General features: G+C 37.3%; 1 long non-coding RNA gene and 1 pseudogene across 3 annotated transcripts in view; both read left to right on the top strand.

The window, feature by feature from the left end:
- Nucleotides 1–13,987, top strand: part of LOC107978163 — a 236,107-nt gene that overhangs the window by 77,520 nt on the left and 144,600 nt on the right. The window lies entirely within an intron of this gene.
- On the top strand, nucleotides 1,214–2,617 carry LOC100754965 (annotated as a pseudogene).

Raw genomic sequence — 13,987 nt, 5'->3', positions numbered from 1 at the left:
AATAATTGGCATAACCAGCATCTCTGGACTATATATAGCAATATTGTAATGAATATCACAGGTAGCTACTCAGAAGACAGATCTTTAAACAGCGTGTGAATCCATAACTAGGATCTAGTGCAGTGTACTGTAGCTATTATGTTTGCATTCAGGGAAGGAGTAAATTTCTGTTAGTGAAACTACAGACTTCATCTATATGCAAGTTTGTTATCTCATTTTGTAATCCCCAGCCTAACCTTAAGAGGTAAAACTTCAGAAGTCTTAGTCATGTGGAGTCTCCTAAATGGTGACTGCTTTGTTATATTTGCTTATTATTGAGCAATAACCTTAAGCTTGTCAATGTTCTTTTTCACTGATAGAAAATGAGATTAAAAGGGCATAGGAGTGGTGACAGAGGGTGTGGGTGGAGGGTGGAGGGGAATTCTGAATATTCTTTTCTCTAGGTACTTACGTTGAGGAGCATACATATTCATAACGATGTCTAACATTAAAACAGATTTGGAAGTGAATTCATTAGTGCTTAAATGTTTGACTCTGCCTGTATTCTCATTATTTGATATTAAGAATACTTTATTGGGGAAGGGGGTAGACATTCCAATAAAGCTTCTCCATTTGTCCTTTTGTTCTGTTGCCTCTTCAAAAATCCTAGAACATGTATTATATTCCTATCTACCTGCAATTACACAGCAATATATAAAATATAAACAACTTGGTGTTTCTACAACACAATGCCCAATATATGGGTATGTTGTTAGTTTTAGAGTTTCAAAAGCAGGTATTCAATTCCCACTCTATAACAAGCTGACTAATTAAAGAAGTATTTAAAACTAAGCATTTCCCCCTGTATTCTACACACAATTAACTCAATGATAATACTTATATTCATTTTTCTTGCTTTATATTTTAGTATACAGGTGAGGGAAAATATGGCTTGTAGACTAATTTTGTACAGAGAGTGAGCAAAGGAGATTTTTCTTTGAATAGAATCTTAAAAACCATCCCTATCATCACAACAATAAAATTGAAAGACATGTACATATAGCTGAGAGCTTATGTGACAATTAAAACCCAAGAAGTGTTCTATTTAGCATTATGGAAAAAGTGGTTGATCCATGTTCAATCTACTCTTATGGAAGGTTTGTGACTACATACACAGTGACTTTTGGGGGTGCATGTGGACATGCATGTATAGGCATGCATATGCCAAGAAAACATTCTTAGTCTGCTTTTTTGCACAAAAGATTTTGTTGTTTTGGGAGTGGCAGGGTACCGCCTGCGCTGTGGCCAGAGATGCTGTCCGGCCGCGGTGGCGCTCTGCCGCCGGAGCTCTGCAATGAGGGCGTCCAGGCAGCATGAATGCTGAGGACAGATAAGTTTGATGCCACAGCACTGAAGTTCTTTGTTTGGAGTACACATTATGAACCCTTTGTGGAGCATGTCTGCAAGCTCTGTGCACAAAATGAGCTGAAGGTGAAGAGAAGACGTTAGCATGGGATGTGAAAAACAGCCCTCCACGAACTGCACCAAAACAGCAGTTGCCATCTATTCCCAAAACGCTCTGCCCATAACGAAGCCTACATCTCCAGCCCCAACAGCGCAGTCAACAAATGGCACCCATGCTTCTTATGGACCCTTCTACCTGGAATATTCACTTCTTGTAGAATTTACATTGATAGCGAAGAAGAAGCTACCAAGCATCTATGTACAGCTATTGTATCACTCTGCATTGGTGTGATTTGGTGTAATATTAATAGACACAGGCTGTAGCAGGACGGAGTGTTCAAGTTTACGGTATATATTCCTGATAACTATCCAGATGGCGACTATCCACGCTTGCTGTTTGACATTCCTGTCTTTCACCCGATAGTTGATTCCACCTCAGGTGAACTGGATGTGAAGAGAGCATTTGCAAAGTGGAGGCAGAACCATAATCATATATGGCAGGTCTTAATGTATGCAAGGAGAGTCTTCTACAAGATCGACCCAACAATCCCCTAAACCCAGAGGCTACAGTACTGTATGAAAAAGAGATTCAGCTTTTTAAGAGTAAAGTGGTTGACAGTGTTAAAGTATATACTGCTCGTTTGTTTGACCAACAGAAAATAGAAGACCCCTATGCAATTAGCCTTCCTCCATGGAACCCTTCTGTACATGAGGAGGCCAGAGAGAAGATGCTGACTCAGAAAAAGCCTGAGGAACCACACAATAAAAGTGTTCATGTTGCTGGCCTGTCATGGGTAAAGCCTGGCTCAGTACAACCTTTCAGTAAAGAAGAGAAAACAGTAGCAACCTAAGAGATGGTTTATCTGGTGCACCATGCACTTTCCTGCTGGACTCTGGCCTAGTTAAAGCTGACAAAAGGCAAAGGACTGCCTGAAGAGTAAACCTGGTGAACAGTGACTGGCTATCAGTGTTGTGTATGCGTAGGTTCTAACAGCAGGTTGTGGAGACCCCTCATTAAGTAATGCGTTACTTCTGTCAGAAGTGTCAGGGTGGATATAGTTCAGTACTCCAAATTATTGGGGACCTCGAGGCTTAATTATTTTTCTGAATATGTTAGAGGTAAGTTGTGTTTACTTTAACAGAGCAGAGAGAAATGAGCACTGTGTGGTAGTGTGAAGTTGGTGGCTTCAGCTGTGCATACATAGGTAGGTCATGAAGAAGGGAGTAGAGAAGAGATTCCAGAGTGCAGCACTTTCAAGTAGAAGTCTGGCTTTCTGGCTTCAGCCTGCTGACTTGCTGTAAAAGTCTATCTCAAAGCATTTGGAACGTAGGCAGAACCAGGATGCTTGTTCATAGTTGTTTGTTTAAAGCAAATTACTGTATTTTTATGGCAGGAGGAAGCAAAAAGTGTTCAAACGGTTTCTAATGAAGTCAGGTGTTTAAATGGTGAATGACTGATGTGTTAGTAGAGATGAAATAAACCAATAATTGATTGATTGTAAAAAAAATGATTTTGTCATTTTGACTACCCTGATAGACAGGTGATCAGATCTTGCCCCTGCAGTCCTCATATGGTTGTACCCATACAACTGTTTATGTGAGCATGTGAAACTAGCAGGGAACATTAGTGTCCTTTCAATAGAATTGATATACTGACGTTAGGAAAAAATCATTGTTTTCCTTTTTACTGAGGTTGCTAGGCTGGCATAAGGTAAAGCTAGACACAGTAGGGTAGATAATGGGAGGGCATTTGTAATTAGAGAAAATGGGCCAATACAAAGAAGGGAACCTGATAGGTGGAGTAAGAGAAGGCTGACTAAAATATATGAGCTGTTACAAAGACAGAACTAACAATCTGTTGGTGTCAACAATTTTCTTTTCTTATTTAAAGCTGAATAGTGACTGTATTATTTTTAAGCAAAATGCATCTTCATGACTCAAATTCATTACAACACTTCTAAAAGTTCACTAGGAAACTCAACGTTGTCTTTCTTGCTTAATTGGAAAGCTTCAAAACTAATAATGTTAATGGGTATTTCTAGTAAATATTGAATACTTTCAATGTTCTAGCATGGAATGTTGCTTTACAACATCATGAAGTATATATTATTGTGATTAATTAATTTAAGACTCACAGTTAAGTAGGTAGCAGAGTTCAGAGATGACTCACATCAATTTTGATTTTAGAGTTCATATAACTTTTATTGTGATTATGATATTGAAGTTATATAACAAAATAGAAGCATATTCTCTTCCCTCTTAGGATAACTGTCGGTTGTTATTTTCTCACTGGTCTTTTATGGTTTAAGTGTAGTGAAATTGTTTTCTCATTGCATTGAAATATTAAAACTACATATTAATTTGATTGTTACTGTTTGGGTGACTTAAAGCATCATAAATGCATGGACAAGGTACTGAAGTACTGTGTTCCATTATTTAGCTGAGAAACAATAGTTGAGGATATAGAGATAGCTTATAACTTCACATCTCAAGTCAGGCTCTCTATAGCCTGGAACAAGGATAGTGTTATTTATGGTTTAATAAAAGTTGCCTGAAGTATCAGAAAGCAAAGCCGGCCACACTAATTATCTCTAGAAGCTAGGTAGTAGTAGCACACACCTTTAATACCAGGACTCAGGAGATAGTCAGATGGATCTCTGGCCTACACAAGACTGAAGAGTAACAGAGCGCATGCCTTTGATCTCAGCACTTGGGGTCACATGCCTTTAATGCCAGCACTAGGGAGCTGGAGATAGGAGGATATGGTTGGGTGGAGAAGGGAATATAAGGAGGAGGAGACAGGAATTAAGACAGGAATTAATTTTTGCCTCTGAAGATTCATGAAGACAAGACTGCCATTTAAGCATGGTAGGGGTAAGATCTATTGGCTTGGCTACTTTGCTTCTCTGGTCTTCATCTTGAAATTTAAACCTCAGTGTCTGTCTCTGGGGTTTTAATTATCATGCTACAGGATAGACTGTACTTTCTTGGATAGGTGGGAATGCAGGAAAGAAAAAGTAGGGATAGAGGAGAGAATAAATGTAGTGTTGCATAGGCATGTGTATGTGTATGATGCTTCATAATAAACAAAAAGGAGAAGGCAAATTCCTTGGCATTTGTTTTTCTTACTTGAAAAGCAAATGTCCATTGAGTTTGAATGTCTATGTGTGTGGAATTGTTTCTCCACAAGCTGTGTGGAAACACTGTAACTAAAAACAGTACATGATGTGAAATATGGAAAAGTTGCATTCCAGGATCCTTCCCATTCCATTATGTCACCTTGGTTACAGTTTTGCCTCAAAGTAATTAAACTGTCATATACTTTCTAAGTACAACACTATGACATTGAATAGGGTATTCTTTACCATGCTCTGTTGGGATATATTTCATTTTAATTGAGTGTGTTTAGAGTCAGAAACACCAGGAAAATGGTTGGTCACCAACCTGCTCAGTGGAAGACATGACAAAGCATTCAGAATTCCTGAACTGAAGTGTTGGGAATACTGGTTTGATGGGAGCTTATAGGTCATGAAAGGAACAAAGTAAGCATCTGTGAACCCAGGTGACAATGGTAAGACATATTTTGAGTATGCACAGGCTTGTGATGTCATTCGGTCAGTAGAGTACTTGTTTAGCATGTACAGAGTCCTGGGTTCAGTACCCAGCACTGCATGAAACAGGTGTGGTGGCACACACATCTAGTCTAATTCTTACAATCAGGAGGTGGAGGCAGAGGATCAGAATTTCCAGGACATCCTTAGTTACATATCCAATTAAGGGGCAAATTGAAAAATAGGAGTGTCTTAATTAGGGTTCCTATAGCTGGGAAGAGACATCATGCCCATGGAAACAATTATGAGAAAAATATTTAATTGTGGTGGCTGGATTACAGTTCAGAGGTTTAATCCATTGTTATCATGGCATGAAGCAAGGTACTATTCAGGCAGAAGGAACTGAGTGTTCTTATATCTTGACTCACAGGCAACAGGAAGTAGTCTGTCTCACTGGGCTTGGCTTGAGCAGATACGACACCTCAAAGCCTACCTCCACAGTGACACACTTTTTCCAACAAGGACATGCCTACTCCAACAAGGCCACACCTCCTAATAATGCCACTCCCTTTGGGGACCAGTTTTTTTCAAGCCACCACAATGAGACTTTATCAAAAAGAACAAAAACATTCTAAATATTCACAGAAATGTGACATCATATTGAATAGCCATTGATTAAACACTATGAAACATATATTAAAAGTCCCAATATAGCATGCCAAAGACTAGAAAGTCCTTAAAATGAGTGCAAGATAAGCAATTCAAGTTCACTCCTGATCATATATTACAAAATCTTTCTTCAGCTCCAGCAGATGATTCATCTAAGTCTGAACATTTACTAAAGCTTAATTTAGGTTGATGCAATAGACTGGCATTTTTAATTTTTAATGTGGTGAGCTAGCTGTTCTTGTGAATTAGATCCTTCATTATGTAGACATCAGCTTCCAGTTCTTGTAGACAACCAGTGTGAATGGTCATTCAAATAGTGGCTCATCTGTCAGTATACACTAGATTCAGGAATATATATATATATATATATATATATATATATATATATAGTTAGCATTGGTTGAAAATTGAGGAACTGGGAATTCTCTACCTCTGGCTTCTCATAAGGAATTGATAGTGTCACATTGGCTTGGCTCTTTCTGTCTGGAAAGTCAAAAAACTTGATTGACTGTTTAAAATAATGCATGTAGCATCTTCTGCACAGTTTCAGAGGTGAAATCTGAAACGTGAAACATTTCCAAAGGCACAATTTGATCTTGCACATGAATGAGTCTGAAGTTGATAATCCAACTGGGAATGTTCTCCTATTGTTTTTATTTTCTTATTCTTGAGCATTCTTCCAGATCAGCTGTTGTGGGCACCCCTGATGCACCCTGAGCAGGGATTTCAAATGATTGCATAACAGATTGTTCTTAGACTGAATTGTGTGTAAAAATCTTGAGAATTTTAGCTCATAGCAAATAAATGGTACTCTTTTAAGGCCAAGAATGTTTTTCTATGTATTCACTTAGAGTATTTGTATTTGTCTTATCAATCAAGTTAGATTGAAATTACTCAGGATTATTCTCTGAAAAACATGCTTTTACTAAATTTTAGTCTATAGGCTTTTTAAAAAAACAATGCTTTGTTCTTTGAGACTTTCATACATTATATTTTTGTCATATTCTTTTCCCTTTTCCTAGATCATCCCCTACATCCCTAACATCCAATTTCATGTTCTTTTTCTTTCTCAAAACAAACAAACACATGGAGTCTGCTTTGTGTTGGCCAGATTTGATTGATACAGCCAGTGTTACTCCATTGGAGAAAAAGGATTGTCCCTTTCCCAGCAGCTATCAATTATGAATAGCTTTTTGATTAGAGGTGAGACTTAATGTCACTTTTAAGCCTCCATGGTAAGATTTTGTCTGGTTTGAGTTTGTGCGGGTTTTATGTATGCTGTCATAGTTTCTATGAGTTCACACATGTATCTGCCCTAATCTGTCCAGAAAACTCTGTTTCCTTGGAATCATCCACCACACCTAGTTCTTACAAATTTTCCTCCCTGCTCTTCCATTATATTCGTGAGCCTTGAGGGGAAGAGTATGATATCAATATCCCATTTAGGGCTGAACATTCCAAAGACTCTTATTCCCTTCATGTTGTCCAATTGTTTGGAACTCTGGGTTCTGACTCTAAGCATTCCTAGATCAGCATTGTGGGGGAGGTGGCTGATCTGGTTTGTAGTTTTAATGATCTTAGCAGACTTTTAGGCATATTGCAAAATGTGCCTTGATGACTGAAAATTCATAGTCGCTCATGTTAGTTGAGGTGAAGTGTGGCTGGGCAGAAATCAAGGATATATGTGCAGGAGCCCACAGAATTGACTCCATTCTATCTTGACTTAAGGGCAGAGAGTTTAAACCTATTCTTGCTCTTTCAAGATTATACAACAAGATGTCTGGCCTAAGGTGTGACTACTGGAGGATGTTTGGCCTAAGGTGTGGCCACTGGATGTCTTGCTTAAACAACAGAATAATTAGTTCAGGGTGTAACTATTTGATGTTTTGGGTATCGAAGAGATAATTATGTCTGTTTGTTCCTTGTATCATTGGTAATGAAATCTTTTGCCTTCTCCCAACTTTTTTTTTATTCTTTTATTAGTTCAAATTAGGAACAAGCTTGTTTCACATGTCAATCCCTTCTCACTCTCCCTCCCCTCTCCCCAGCGTCCCACCTGCCCCTAGCCATTCCCCCCTCCACTCACCAGGGTAAGGCCCTCAAAGGGGGCTCCCCAAAGTCTACCACATAATCCTGGGCCAGGCCTAGGCCTTTTCCCATGTGTCCAGGCCAAGAGAGCATCCCTTCACATGGGATGGGCTCTCAAAATCCCTTCTTTTTTTTAAGACCTTACATACTTAATACAGTGCGTTATCCCTGTACAAATGGAAAAAAAATTAAGTTCAACATTTCTAGACCAATATGGCTGTTAATTTCTGTACAATTCCAACTCAACACAGTAAACTGGGATACTTTTTTCCAAAGTTGATAGCACATCTAAAGTTTCCAAAAATTCAAATTGTATATATTTATATTTATATTTATATTTATATTTATATTTATATTTATATTTATATTTATATTTATATTTATATTAAAAGACCAATAAGGCAGTATGTTATGCATCAATAGTAGCAACATCTTTTCCAGGTTCTGTAGTCATTTGAACAAAATTGTAGAGACATCCAGCACACTCCATTTTAAAAAAAGTAAAAAAAAACAGAATCCCAGAAAACAGCACCGTTCTGCTACTCTTGTGGTACCTGGCACCATTTTTTTTAAAAATTAGCTTCTCAATCAACATCTGGAAGGAAACCATTCTGAGCAACATCATTAAAAACAGCTCTGATAAAGCACGGTCACTACTATGTATCATAAAGCAGGTCCACATATGAGTGAGTGCATATCATGTTTGTCTTTTTGTGATTGGGTTACCTCGCTCAGAATGGTTTCTTCGAGTTGCATCCATTTTCCTGCAAATTTCAAGATTCCAATGTTTTGTTCTGCTGAGTAGTACTCCATTGTGTAATTTTCTCTATCCATTCTTCAGTTGAGGGGCATCTAGGCTGCTTCCAGTTTCTGGCTATTACAAATAATGCTGCTATGAGCATAGTTGAACAGATGTCTTTGTTATATGAATGTGCTTGTTTGGGGTATATGCCTAGGAGTGCAATTTCTGGATCTTGTGATAGACTCATCTTCTCCCACCTTTTGATTACAGTACATAAGAACTTTGAGAAATATACTTGGTGTAAGTCACAGTATTCATTGGATGCCCTCCTGACTCTAATTTTTGTCTTTAGTCTGTTTCTTTCTTCAATCCACACTCCCCTTTTCAGGTATGAACCAGATTAGTCAGCTGGACTAGACATATATGGTACAAATATATGTTATAAAAGCACCCCATGTCTTCCTTCAAACATCTCTTTTGGGGGGAACATTACTCAGTGGCTCATAGCATTAGCATAGCCAATTCTCTAGCACCACAAAATATAAAATACTGCTCTCAAATGCTGCACTTTATTTTTCTCTAAAAGGTTGAATTCTAAGTCTTGTTCACAAAGTGGCATTGTGTTTCCCTCCTACTATAAACCCTGTCTTAGTGAACCAAAATGATGGGAATTGCCTTGGCCATGACTTAGAAGATACAGAGGCCAATGGCCAGTAAGAGATTTTGCTAATGAAACAACATCTAGGGACTAGTCCTGGGTCATATCCATTAAAGCTAATTATTCACATATTACACCTCCCCATCTTCATCTTAAGAACAGTCCCCTTTGCTATGAAGATTTCAGGGCACTTTTCCTAGACTTTAGATGATAAAGACATTCATTAAGGTTAAAATTTATCAGATTTTGAACTGCAAGTGGTAAAGTGGGGTTTCATGCAAATCATTAATTGCTTTCTGGAAGCACCCAGTTGCCAGAGCATTTTAGGCAATTAGAGTCCTGTTATTAGTATTAACGATCATAGGCCGTCTCTGAAAAAGCTTTCAGATGAAGTAACCTTTTACTGGCAAATCATTATCAACATTAAGTCATAGTAGAGTGCTAATGTTCAGACACCTAGAAGCACTGTTTGAAGCACAAGATTCTACTTTTCAGCCCAAAATTATGGCCAGTGTTGTCACTAGTAAAGAAATGATGATATTACTACTTTCAAAAAATATGAAAAATGACAGAAAGCAAAAGACATTGCTTATTTGTGGAACACAAAACAAAGGGAGAAAGAATTACAAATAGTTCTTGCCTTTTCTATGGCATTTTTACCCTCCCATTTGATATTAACATTCATGAAGAGATCTCTATAATTCTCTGAAGCCCAGGAGCAATATCCCTTCCCATTCAGGCAATCCATCACTTTGAAAGGTGAGCAGATAATAGGAACGTATGTTTCATTTATCGTTCTCTGCCAGTAGAGGAAATGACAGTCACATTGAAACTCTCTAATATCTCACTTGAAATGTAGGAGTGGGTTGATTATTTACCCAAGTTCCTAGGGTGTGGTCAGCACCTTTCCTCTCCAAAGTATAGACCACAGAATTGGGAAGGTCCTTCTATCTGTCTTGTTTGGAACCAAAATGAAATTGTAAGTAACTATGATATGTATGTGAGGTGGAAGGTTGACCAAATAGCAGCTTGTTGTATATAGGAGTATATGTTTATTGAAATTACTACCACAATCAAAGTTGGGAAATCCTAGTCAAGTTTGAGCTTGTATTATTATTACTGGAAAATGGTCCTTATTACTGAAGTCCCATCACTAACAAAGCATGAAATATTCATTGCAGACTGCAGAGAGTGTGTTTTCATTCAATGATATTACCAGGATCTAATGCTTAATATATCATAAGAATATGGAAGTTGTACTATGAGTTATTAAGGTCAGAAATGTAATTACAGAGTCACAAAATGAAAGCTTTCATTACATTTGATCTTTTTATTTTACTATTTATTTTTATTTGCCTCTTTAAAAATCATTTTTATGTTTTTCTTAGTTTTCTGAATATAGTGCCATAATATCCTAGAAACCATACTTAACTATGGCTTTTAGTAGAAATTCTAAGCAAATAAGGAAGTGGATTCTCCATAATATGGATCCCATGTAATTCATTTATGAAGTATTAGAGCCAGAATTCAAACTAACTTCTATCTCTTTTGTGGGCACTGAGATGTTTATTCTTTCCTAAACTATTGCCAGAGGATATTTTTTATTGGAAAAAGTTACCATCTAGAAAAAATCCTAATACATATATATATATATATATATATATATATATATTAAAGACTTCACTGTAGTACAATGAACACTGATGATCAGATGAAGAAGTTGTAATTCTGATGTTTGGAAAGCTACCTCCTTGCTGGGACATCTTGTTCAATGACTTAAACACACTATAATATCATAAACATCCCTAGGAGCATTGACAGTGGAGCCTCTAACTCTGTCTGCAGAATCTTGGAGGCTCACAGAATGGGTAACATTTTAAGTTGGCCTTGAAAAGTAGGTAGGAATTTGTGGTGATTTGGGGATAAGGACCAAGCAATAATGTTCTTGTTTATGTAGCTCATCAGTAGATTAGATCAGTGTCTATGTCATTTGCCTTGAGAAGCTTCAGGAAGCCCCTTTGTGTTAAGCAATCAAATTTTGTGGACCCATTGCCAAATCTAGTACCTTGCAAAGATTTTAACTAATTACCAATCAGTCTTTCATGGTGTGAACAATGGCAATATGAGAGGAGGTCACTGGGGGTATGTAAGAAAGAATGGCAAAGGTGAAATTCAATATGATTTCATAGATTTTATGCTTAAAAGGCCCAGTCCACTGGTGTCAGCCTTAGAGTAGTTCTGGTTTTGGAATTCAAGTGAAAAGGAAAGTTTGAATGTTTAATGAGACAAATTTGATGGATGAGATTGAGACTTGTAAAGCAAAAGTGAAGGGTCCTGGAGGAAAGTGGAGGTTAGCTAGCTAATACCATAAGCACAACACTCTGGGGACATTTTGTTTTCTCAGCTTTTGAAGGGGAATTGTGTGTGTGATGGGATAGGTTTGGGTATTATACATTAGTAAATAAACAGCTGTTTCTTGTACTCTTCTACCAAAGTTGTCTGATTGTTATTAAGTTTCATAATTATATTAAATCAGGTTAGACTCCCTTAAAAATTCTGCACCTTTTACCCATTAATAGCGCAATTGGTATAAATGCCATTTATAGTTATACTGAAGCTAAAAACAATATTTTAAACAAACTTAAGCCTCAATTCAGGAGAAAAAACCCATCACTCCATCCTGTTTATAATAAACTCATTCGAGTAGATCCAGACACAATAAACAAGTGATGAAAAATCCCTAGGAGGTTTTGGCTCATACATCTTAGCTGATATGCTCTGGAAGACACAGGCAATTCTCATAAAACTGCAGTCTACTGAAAATACCAGATTTCAGGGGACTGGACTGCTGAAAAACATCATAGCATCTTTCATTGTTTTTGCCTACAGAGCGGTGTCAACAGGTTTTTTCCAATGAATTCTATGTCCCAATTCTCCTCTTCTGATTCTGTTGCAGACCAATGAGATCTGAAGGCATAAGAAAAGTAGTATGAATAGGACCAAGGTGGAAAACTGGTGCAAAGTGATCCAAAATGTGACTATTGAAAAGTACACTATTCGTGTGTTGAAATGCCCAGGCATTTTGCATGGAGATCATGCAGCAGGTCAATTGATGTGTGATAGAGAAGAGTACTACAAAGCATAAGGTTTTGGAATCAGATAGACCTGTTTAAATTTGAGGTGTACTATTATCATCTATGTGACTTCAAGCAAATGGGTTAGCATGCTCCAGTGGTACAATCGGTTAGCATGCAAATGGCTTAAACTTAAAGTTTCAGTTCTCTCAATTAGTAGGACAGAGGAAGGTATTTAACCAACACCATTTCTGTGATATTCATATCATTAGCAACTAGGACATTGTTATTTCTTTCTCCCCCTTTCCTTCTTCCCTCTATTCTACACTTAATCTCCCCATTTCTTTCTTTCTTTTTTTGAGTGTTTGTACATGCTCATATATATGCAGAGGTGGAACAAGGAGGAAGTGAGTCCTGTGAAGGAATCCTTCTCCTGACATATCCCCTGTTCAGTGCCAAGGAATTACGTTGTGTAACTCACCTTCTGCTAAATGTTTGTCAATCTTTTCATAGGAAGATTCCTTTGATGCACTCTGTCTAGATATTTGTTACCCAAGTGAACTCTTTCTCCTATATGACACTACTTTTTAGAAACTAGAGCCCTGATATTGATATTCTTTTTTTTGGGGGGGGGTCTTCCGGAGTTAATGTTTTCTCAGATCATCTAGGTCAGCAATTCTCAACCTGTGAAGTGTGATATTTTCTGAGTGAAGGACCCTTTCAAAGGCATTGTATATCTGATATCCTGAATATCAGATATTTACATCATGATTCATAACAGTAGCAAAATTACAATTATGAATTAGCAATGGAAATGATTTTATGGTTGGGTATCATCACAACATAAGGAACTATGGTAAAAGGGTTGCAACATTAGGAAGGTTGAGAACCACTAATCTAGGTAAAATCTAAAATGTATTAAGCTAAAGGTGAATATTTCTTGGGTGGATACAAGGTTATCTACATGGTATTATGAATAGGGTATTCCTTGAGACTTTAGTAGTGATGGGTAAAAGGACCCAGAAAGTCAATATAAGTGAAGGTAGACCTCTGATGTCTGTACCCAAGTGTCCCTTTGGGATTGCATGCTATTTTATAACTTTTAGTCTCTGTAATTAATTAGCCTCATGCTTCTCTTTCCCTTCAATGTTGAATGCCTTGGTAAGTTTATGTATGACATATCATATTTGTTTCTAAATGGTAGTTTTTTGTCAAGTTCTGAATTTCTTCTGGCAATTTTCTGTACTGATTCTACTGTAAAACACAGGTTTGTTGCCAATTTAGATTCAGAGTTGATTTCCCTGAATCAACTATTCATTTTTGGTCCATTCAGCTGGAGTCAATGAGTTGTGAGAGCACATCATTTGTAGGACTTCAGGGTCTCACCTCTCAGAGACAGGGAGATTGTTGGAGTGAAGTCCATGGTTGGCTTTAAAATGTATCTACTATAGTGATTCCATTGCATTGCTGGGGTTGTAAGTTATTATTCTAACACCAACATCTTTTTAGTATTCAGAAAGTATATAATCACAAACCAAGCAGCTAAAGAAAAGTCTGAAAGAACTATCTGGACTCCAAAAAATCTGTTATCATTCTGGCTTGTCTTAAGCTCATCTTTCTTTTGAAAATGTGGTCTTTTTGACAGTTTGTTCCCAGGCAAGGGGGACTACATTTATAAAGGACAGAGTATCTTTGAGGTCTTTAACTAATATGGATCTGTGATTATTGTGGCATATTTTAAAGGGCTTTTAAAATTACATTA

The sequence above is a fragment of the Cricetulus griseus genome, chromosome X (genome assembly GCF_003668045.3).
Source record: "Cricetulus griseus strain 17A/GY chromosome X, alternate assembly CriGri-PICRH-1.0, whole genome shotgun sequence".
NCBI classification, from domain to species: Eukaryota; Metazoa; Chordata; class Mammalia; order Rodentia; family Cricetidae; genus Cricetulus; species Cricetulus griseus.
Note: the sequence above shows the minus strand (reverse complement) of the source record. Positions and strands in the feature narration are given on the sequence as shown.